This window comes from Medicago sativa, chromosome 6 (assembly GCF_051527215.1).
Source record: "Medicago sativa cultivar Bolivia chromosome 6, Bolivia_mono, whole genome shotgun sequence".
Lineage (NCBI taxonomy): Eukaryota > Viridiplantae > Streptophyta > Magnoliopsida > Fabales > Fabaceae > Medicago > Medicago sativa.
This window is the reverse complement of record NC_140754.1, coordinates 53,903,502-53,913,789: the sequence shown is the minus strand read 5'-3', so window position 1 is coordinate 53,913,789 and position 10,288 is coordinate 53,903,502. Positions and strand designations below refer to the sequence as shown.

Here is a 10,288-nt window from a genome sequence, read left to right as displayed (position 1 = left end):
ATGAGGCAGAGGCGTTGGATGGAATACCTAAAGGATTTCGATTTTGAATTGAAATATCATCCAGGAAAAGCCAATGTTGTTGCGGATGCATTGAGTCGTAAAGCCTTGATCCAAGCCGAAGTAAAAATGCATGTTTGTAAGTTGCACGAGGAGATTCGAGACCTTAACCTTGAAGCCACAGAGGATGTTGATGGTATTTGGTTACACAGATTAGAAATCACTTGTGATTTGCGGTCAAGAATTGTACAAGTACAGGAGGCAGATGGTGATTTACGAAGGAGGATTGGTCATCCAGAATTTTCTATAGCTTCAGATGGGGCAATTTTATTCGAAGGAAGAATTTGTGTACCGAATGACGCAGAACTCAAAAGGATGATTTTAGAAGAAGCACACAAGAGTAGTTTTTCGATTCATCCTGGTGCTACCAAGATGTATCGCGATCTAAGGAGAGATTACTGGTGGCCTGGAATGAAATCAGATATTGTTGACTTTGTAGCTAGATGCCTGGTGTGCCAACAAGTTAAGATTGAACATCAAAGACCAGCGGGGTTGCTACAACCGCTAGAGATTCCTCAGTGGAAATGGGAGCAGATATCTATGGATTTTGTGGGAGGCTTACCTCGTACTCAGAAGGGACATGATTCCATTTGGGTAATCGTGGATAGATTAACCAAGTCGGCTCATTTCTTACCGGTTAAGTCTACCTACAAAACCTCTCAGTATGCAGAATTGTTCATTTCAGAAATAGTTAAGCTACACGGTGTTCCAGTGAGTATCGTGTCGGACAGAGATCCCATCTTCACCTCACACTTCTGGAGGGCTTTCCAAAGGGCTTTAGGGACTCGCTTGAAGCTGAGTACGTCTCATCACCCACAAACAGATGGACAAACAGAGAGAACCATCCAGACCTTGGAAGATATGTTACGCGCTTGCATATTGGAAGATGGTGGAAGTTGGAATCATCACTTACCTTTAATAGAGTTTTCCTACAACAATAGCTACCACTCTAGTATTGGCATGGCACCTTATGAAGCTTTGTATGGTAGGAAGTGTAGAACTCCTTTATGTTGGGCTGAGGTAGGAGATAAGAGTATTCTTGGACCAGAAATCATTCAAGAGACAACTTTGAAGATTAAATCAATTCAGGAAAAGATGAGGATAGCTCAAAGTCGTCAAAAGAGTTTTGCGGACAATCGACGAAGGCCTTTAGAGTTCAATGAAGGTGATCATGTATTCCTGAAAGTTACTCCCAAATTAGGCTTGAGGGGTACTTTCAAGATTAAGAAATTGTGTCCTAGGTATGTAGGACCGTTTTTGATACTCAAGCGTATCGGACCAGTGGCTTATCAATTAGCTTTACCACCAGCTATGTCAGGTATACATGATGTGTTTCACGTGTCCCAACAGAAGAAGTATGTACCGGATCCTTTCCAACCAGTTGAATTGGATTCTATAGAATTGAAAGCAGATTTGACATTTCAGCCAGAACCAGACATGATAGTAGAACGTGATGTCAAATCTCTCAGAAACAAAGAGATTCCTATAGTGAAGGTAGTATGGAAAGGTTCACCGGATGGTGAAGCTACGTGGGAACTAGAATCAGAAATGTTGAAGCAGTATCCGCACTTGTTTTCAGGTAAATTCTAAATTTCGAGGACGAATTTTTTTTTAAGGGGGGTAGAGTGTAATACCCCATCCATCTAGGTTGCGAGTAATATCAGTTAACGAAAGGAAGTGCGCGTCTGAGTTTAGGGGCGTAATTGGAATTTGAGCTTGAGGGGTATTTATGGGCAAAAGGTCCCAAAATATTCATTTTCATTTGAATTTTCTCTCTCTAGGTTTCCAACAAATATTTCTCTCTCCCTTCTCTCTAAAATTTCGGCCCAATCTCCCCTCCATAATCATCCACTCTTTGTGAAATTTCCTTGAGGCAAGCATCATGGAAAGGGATAAGAAGTTCATGATGGAAAACACCTAAAGATTGTAGAAGCAAGCTCTCTCTCTCTTGATTCTTGTCTACCTAGGGTTTGGTTAAGCTTAGAAGCACTTGAATCTTATTTCTTTTGGGCAAGGTGAGTTTTTAGTTAGAAAAACCTTCCTTTGGTTTGAGCTTTCTTAGTGTGTAAGCTTTGATTGTGCTAGATGTGTTTATGAACTTCAAAGCTAATTCTTGATGAATATTTGTTAAGATTGCCATGAAATATGTTATTTATTGCTTTAGTATGTTGCTGGATGTTTTGGTGCATTGCAGGAAGCATTAGGATGCGTTTTGGGTCAAAAATTGCAATTTTGGTACCACAGGCCCGAAGAGCTACGCTATTAGCGAAATTCTACGCTAATAGCGCAGCTCCCCAGAAAAGCCACGCCCCAGGGGCGCTAATAGCGCAGCCCTCTGGAGTGGCCAACTTAATTTTGGCCCTTTGGCCCTCCCTCGGGTCGGTGGTGCGTTCCGAAGTATTTCTTTCATCGTTTTCCAATCTTATAACCCCAAAACGACATCTAGGCAATGCATCTAACACGTAACGATTCTCGAATTAAAATTCATGGCAATCATAACATAATCATTAGGGATTTCTAGTGAGCGAATCACTTGAATGTGAGAGGGAAAGTAATAGTTTATCAAGGGAAGAAACATAGAGACTCGACATAGTTTGTCGTGAATAGAATAGCATCATTTAGACGATGAATAATAGATTGTGAGACGATTAGATATCTTTTCACTAAGAATGTTTTAATAACATATATGTGCCGTGTCTCTTGTGATCACACTAGGTTGGTTTCAAGAGGTTTCCATTAGGTGAAACGGGAATAGCCGTAAGGGGCCCACACGTCACTAGGGAGTTCCGGTGGTTTACCTTAGATAGGTTTCCATCGAGCAGATAGGGTTTGCGCTCGGGTTTACTCCACCCCGGGGCTTTCCATAAAATGAATCCAGATATTGTTATTGTTCAACGCTAACTCTTATTTCAAATATTCTTGACTATGAGATGACGTCAGGTACGTTAAGCTTCAGACTAGAATAGTTAAAGATAGTTTTGTCGATGACGATTCTAGGTTTTCCCCTAATCGTACGACTTAGTAATGTGACATATGTAAAGACCTCGATGCTTAGAGAGTATCTTGGTAAAGCGGTCTTAGATTACCCCTTAACCGCGATGTCATATTTAGAAATATGAGACTATAACAAGTAAGTTGAACCTACGACGGGTCTAGCATGCACTACCGTCTAGGAAAACATCCCACACACGTATAATCAACCGTCAGGTTGTAAAGTAGACACGTGGTAACCATAGACTTTTCCCGAGGTTATCACTAGCTAGGGTTAGATAGAACTCACTGAGGCATTATGTCTCATCCCTCTCCTTATTTGTTCAGGTTCTCAGGTTTCCCACAGTAAAGGTAAAGAAAAGGTGCAGGTTTAGCATGCATGCAAGGACTTCATCTTGGTGTTAAAGTAGTTGATGCATATGTATAATTATTAGCACATGTTGTATATTGGATGTATAATTAGATTTGTACGACAAACTTCTATGAAGAATGATGTAATATAAGACTTTGGTTGTTGAAGTTGTGTTTGATGACACAGTTATATTGTAAAATTAATGTATCCAATATCAGTTTTAACGCACTTTTGATTATTCTAGACACTATCAAAGTGGGCGTTACAGGACTCATTTGATTTGATTACATAGAAGATTTAGTATTAGCCTATATGCATAGGAAACACAAGCTTTTGTTGCAGTTCAAATGTAAATGAGGGTTGGCTTAGTGGAAGATGTTTCATTACTTGACGCATTAGGGAAGCGTAGGTGCAAAAGTGAAGGTGAACATTTTGCAAAGATGATTTCAGATTTTCTTTAAACCTCTGTTAGAGATTGATCACAAGGAACAAGAGATTCCATACAATATTTATTTGATTATTTAATTCCAAACAATCTTTTGACAGAGAAATATTATATAGCTGCATCTTATACGAGTCCTATTGGTGTATTTTCATTTTTATTATTTTCTATACTTTGACTTAAAATCAATACCTTTGTTAATTATCTAACTGCAATTAAAGTGAACTATCATAGTAAATCAAATAGAGAGAACAAAACTAGTTCAATTTTCAATCAATTCACAAGAATCATTTGTTCCTCACTTTGAACCATGTGCACATGCCTAAGCTATATTTTTAGCAAGTTTCAGAATGCTTTTCACATTGGAATCTAGTAAGTTAACTCGGTCTTCTCCTTACCACTCTGCACAATCACCTTCTGGTGGATATCAGTATTCAACTCCATCACACACAAATTATTGTGGTATGTCACCCTCTATTCCACCAGCAATATCTGCTAGTAAGGTATAATTCTAAACCCGGCAGGGTAGTTGGACCATTTAAACTGGGCTTCAAACTGAACCATCTTTACCACATTCAATTCGAAATGATAAACCTTTTATGAAAGAGTTCTGAGTTGAGTTCTAATTTCATGTACAAAATAACCTTCCAAATCATGAATTTTATTGAATCACTTTTCAGTTGTTTAATGACTTGAATTGTGACCAGCTTGATTATTTTAAGTTATCTTTCATTATTATCACAACTGCATTTTTTATTTGGTGCATTTGTTTCACTTATTTTGGTGACTAGGAAATGAAGATTTTACAAAGCTGACATATACAAGAGGTACAGAGAACAAGCCACTTGTTGCACGATAAGCATTCTCAGTATTGAAGTATAGTTGAAACACATTACATTGTATATCATTAGTATTTGTCGCACCCTTCAAACTCGAACATATTTCTTAGCAAACTACACCTTTGGCTTGGAGGCATTGTAGAACTTAGACAAGGTAACCTAAATTAAGTTTCTAATTTCCCTTTGGTCTGTTTCTTTAAATATTGATCATTTTCATATTATCATTAATAGATTTGTTATGAGTATGATTGATTCAAATTGTTGTGTGATAAATTAACTACAAAATGTTGAATTTGATTTAGTATATAACTTTAAATACTTCTCTTAGAATATGATGTAATATTTCTAAACTATCAATTTTATTTCCAAATTTTTCTTTCGAAAGGAGACTGGATATCTATTTTTTTTAATCATAATCATTAGGCTATTGTGAATAATTAATTGATAATGAAAAACACAGGGTATAGAAGTCTGTGGCAAATTTGTAAGTATCAGTATGTACTTTGTTGGGATTTTCGTTTTATTTCTTCTTGTTTCAAAATATTAATTACATACTTTAACCTCTCTCTTGTGTGTGTCTTGTCATGACATTTGCATGTTGTTGCATCTTCTGCACACGCAACACACAAATTATAACGATAAGTCATAATGATTGGTGGAAGGCATCTCATGAAGAAAACATACATTGTTGCATTTAAGAATAATGGGGAGATTACTACATTACAACTTTAGATATTGGTCAATACGTTGTTTCACCCTCCCTTGTATGTCACCGTTGCGTCATCGCCTCGCGTCGTTGTTGCTCTCATCTCACTGCATCCTCTCTGGTATGTCGTTGTTAATGTTTACTTCATAACTTTGAGTTAAAAATTGATGTGAAACTTTGGGTTATGCTTATGATTAACAAATTTTAGTCTTCCTTCAACGAGGAAGTGATTGTCACCGACATTGATTTAATTTTATGTATGTTCATGATTTTCTACTTTCTGAAGTTAGTCATACAACATTTTTTTCTTCTTATTTCCCACCAACTAGTAACTATGTATGTTCAGGTAGAAACTAGGAAAACCTTATGTGCCACCAGTGGCGGATCTTAGTATAGACCCATGGGATCCATGACATCCCCTAGGTTTTCAATATATACTATATTAGGTGTATTATGTTGATTAGTTTTCAGCTGACGCATTGGAAAGGTAGTCTAAAAATCACCCAAGTCGCGAGTTCGACACTCAGGCCATCTTCTTTTTACATATTTCTCTTGTATTTTTACATATTTTATTCAAAAAAACATATTTGTTTGTGGGGATTCGAACCTGCACCTCCTTGCTACTTTCAAACAATTTAAACCACTAGGCGAAGTAATGATTTTTTCTACTTCCTGAAACTTTTTAATATATATTTCATAGTGGTTTGGCACCCCCAACAAATTTACTCAAGATCCACCATTGCGTGCCACATTTGTAGGCTTGGTGCTTGTTGGTGGTAGTTTCAACTTCATATATCCATTATCCCTTCGTACACTAATATTATTTTCTTTTACATGCATGAATGTTCGTACATCTGATCTATCCAATTACCTTCAATCAATTAACTTGTAGAAGATTCATGTAAATGATGACTCCAAACTTGAACTTGGAACTTGAAAATCATTTTGAAGACTTTAATCAAGTAATTTGCAATGTATCCTTCCAAGAATCACCCCATGATAGTTAATTAAGGATCAATAGTCACTCCATATAGGAGCTACTGGGAAAAACTCACATTAATTTCTCATGTACAAAGTAGGGTTTCATTCGGTGGTTGCATCTTCACCCTCAATTTATTAGTTCTCACTTGACTGTATTTTCTCTTCTGGTGCACCATCATGCTTGCATCACCATCATACTCGCATCGTCATCGTGTTTGCGGCAAGTACAGGTATATGTTGTCATCCTCTTCTAGTGTTGCGAGACAACAACTATAGCTCCGATATTTACTGCAATCGGTGATTGACAACATTGCGCTCTTCAAGTGTCATGTTCTCACTTCAATGATGGAGATTGTTATTACTTCAATGAGTTTTTTTTTGTGTCACTGTTTCTAGGGTAAAATCAGAAGTTGAAAAGCTATATTGTAAAGAACGGAAGAAAGTTGAAAGTGCTTTTGGTGATGCAAATTTTCAAGTTTTGAAAAAATATGGCAGCTATTTGGTTGAACGAGCAGGGAAGCTTGACCTTGTTATTGGAATTGATCAAGAGATAGAAAGGCTTGTCATGATTTTCTCAAAAAGGAATAAGAACAATCCTATTCTTGTAGGAGAGGCAGGTGTTGGAAAAACTGTTGTTGTTGAAGGGTTGGCTCAAAGGATAGGTAGAGGTAAAAAAGATCTTGAAAATAGTAAAACAGATCTTGGAAATCTTGCTAATGCAAGGATATTTGTTTTAGCTATGGGCACATTAGTTGCTGGTGCTAAGAGCATCGAAGATTTTAAAGAAAGGCTTAAGGAAGTTTTGAAAGAAGTGGAAGAAGCTGAAGGAAGGGTAATTCTTTTTATCAATGAAATTCATCTTGTTCTTGGTGCTGGTAGAATTGAAGGATAAATGGATGATGCTAATCTTCTCAAACCAATTGTTGATCGTGGTGGATATCTTAGATGCATTGGCACAACAACAATTGAAGACAACAGGAAGTATGTTGAAAAATATGCAGGATTTGAGAGGATGTTTGTATAGGTTGATGTGACTGAACCTAGTGTTCCAAATACCATTAGTATGCTTCATGGAATAAAAGAGATATACGAGGATCACCATGTTGTTATAATTCAAGACAATGCTATTGTTGTTGAAGCTCAATTGTCTAGTCGAGACATAGCTGGTATGTATCGACTAGACAATTAAGGTGCAACAACAAAAGCATTGTCTTGAATTATAACCCCACTGTGATCCTTTTATATCTCTTTTATTCCATGAAGCATACTGATGGTATTTGAAACACTAGGTTCAGTCACATCAATCTATACAAACCTCCTCTCAAATGCTGCAACTTTTTCAACATACTTCTTGTTTTCTTCAATTATTGTTGCGCCAATGCATCTTAGGTTATCCACCATGATCAAGCATTGGTTTGAGAAGATTAGCAGCATCCATTGATCCTTCAATTCTACCAACACCAAGAACAAGATGGATTTCATTGATGAAAACAATTACCCTTCCTTCAGCTTCTTCCACTTCTTTCAAAACTTCCTTCAGCCTCTCTTCAAAATCTCCATTGCTCTTAGCACCAGCAACTAATGCGCCCATATCTAAAGCAAATATTTGTGCATTGGCAAGATTTCCAAGATCTGTTTTACCATTTTCAAGATCTTTTCTACCTCTACCATCCTTTGAGACAACCCTTCAACAACAACAGTTTTTCCAACACCTGGCTCTCCTACAAGAATAAGATTGTTCTTATTCCTTTTTGATAAAATCACGACAAGCCGTTCTATCTCTTGATCACGTCCAATAACAGAGTCAAGCTTCCCTGCTCGTTCAACCAAATCGCTACCATATTTTTTCAAAACTTGAAAATTTGTATCACCAAAAGCACTTTCAACTTTCTTCCCTTTACGATAAAGCTTGTCAACTTCTGATTTTACTCTAGAAACAGCGACACCAACTTCAAAGCTTTTGTACATGTTGGCAGATGTTCTCTTGAAGACTCAAAATGCTGTTGTTTACCTAAATTGTATTGGTTCATTATTGATTTTTTATTTCAAAATTGTTGGTTGAAGAGAATGCTTGTAATTTTATTTGTATTTATCGATGTTCTTTTGTTTTTCCCTTTTGTTATACCTATTTGGGCCAGGCAAGGACACTATCTAGATATGAACAAAGATGATATTAATATTAAGAGTCCCATGTTACATGTTACATGTCACACATCACCTTTGATGGCCAAGTTATATCATGAATGTTATTGGAAAGGTCGATTTCTTGCTAGCATCTCTCGTACAAAGTATGCATCTTTAAGCACTAAAGTTGCGTGCTTAATGCACAAATAATTATCATCAATAATTCAAAGGTGGTTTAGAAATCAACGTAGCATCAATTTGCGTAACAGATTTATAGTAAGATAAGATAGTTGATACAACTTCTATTCTTGTCTTATTATTACCAACAGGTTTTTATTGCTCATCAGCAATTTTGAGAATGCTGACGCGAAGACAGTTTCTCAAGATAGAATCTATGTATGATATAACATGTCTTTAATTGAAGTTAATTCTAAATAAATAGAATATGGAGCCAAGGGATCAACTCTGGTTAATCTGTTTGCTGAAGCAATCAAAAGGCCGTTACTTTCATCACAGTCAATTCCAAATCTGAACTCTAGATTTGCACGTACATTATTTGTCTTCAATTGGGACTTAAGGCAATCAGATTCAAGTCTTAGTGGAAGAAAATTTTGCTATTTATTTATTTGAAATTGCTAAAAACATGTGTTCTTTGTCGTGATTAAAGAAATATTTTTATAGTTATGCAGGAAACTTGTATACTTTAGCCTCATTATCTGAATAAAGTTTACACTATTCTGATTTAGCTTGGCTTATCTCTTCTCATTAAAATCATGTGAGTATAACTTAATTTTTAACTTATTGTAATAACTAGGTAGCTCATTGATTGTTTTGTAAATGAACATCAGAGAATAAGGATCCGGTTGTCAAGATGTGCATTCAGGCAGATCTTCCTGATCAACAGCTTCATCGGTCTCAATGTCGGGTAGTTCACCAAAACATTGATGAGTTTTCTGAACAAACTCATCAATTTCTTGTTGATTATCGTCTTGATAGTCCTTATCAGTTAGATTCCATAATTTCAATTCATTTGTGTCATACACCTTCTGCATAATAAAACCGGGATGTTGCTTACGATCTGGAAGTTGTTTGTGTATGGGAACAAAATGCACCACACATTTATGCATAATAGATTCTGCAAGAACTTCATCTTGGTGGAAACTATAAAACAAATCTTTTTTGTCAATCGATTGCCACCTACCACCTCCTTTTTTTTCTGCTTCATCTGGACAGTAAAACCACTGTCCTGTAATCATCAAGCTTCCATTTAGGGATTGCGTGATGTCCTGACAAAAAATATCTCTGGAAATCAAAAAATAGAAATGTAACACCCATACTAGACGTATCTAGAAAGTCTAGCATGTGCGTTAGTTTAGTACTGGATACATTAAAAAATTACAACATAAAAACTTCGAATGAATATATTATACAACAAAACGCGTTCGTACATTATCAACACAACAATACTTGTCCATGATAAGATAAATGCATCTTTGTAATCCGTAGTCACCATGCTGCGAGTACGAAAGAGCTCTTGCTGAAATATCCATCCGGTTGCTACCTTGACGTCCAACCTGTTTATGTGAAACAAATAAGGATTGGGATGAGACATAATGTCTCAGTGAGTTCCCCTAAATCCTAGGCTATAGGTAACCTCAGGGGAAACCTACGGTCACCACGTGTCTATAATACAACCTGTTGGTTGACTATACGTGTGTGGGGACTTGCATACTAGACGGTCGTGCATGCTAAGGCCGTCATAGTCTCATCTTAACTTGCTATAGGCTTCACTTCTA

At 36.7% G+C, this 10,288-nt stretch overlaps 2 pseudogenes; both read right to left on the bottom strand.

Annotated features, from left to right (window-relative positions):
- Positions 1–7,758: 7,758 nt before the first annotated feature.
- Positions 7,759–8,336, bottom strand: LOC146915683 (chaperone protein ClpB1 pseudogene; annotated as a pseudogene).
- Positions 8,337–9,358: 1,022 nt separating this feature from the next.
- Positions 9,359–10,042, bottom strand: LOC146915682 (ASI1-immunoprecipitated protein 3 pseudogene; annotated as a pseudogene).
- Positions 10,043–10,288: the final 246 nt, after the last annotated feature.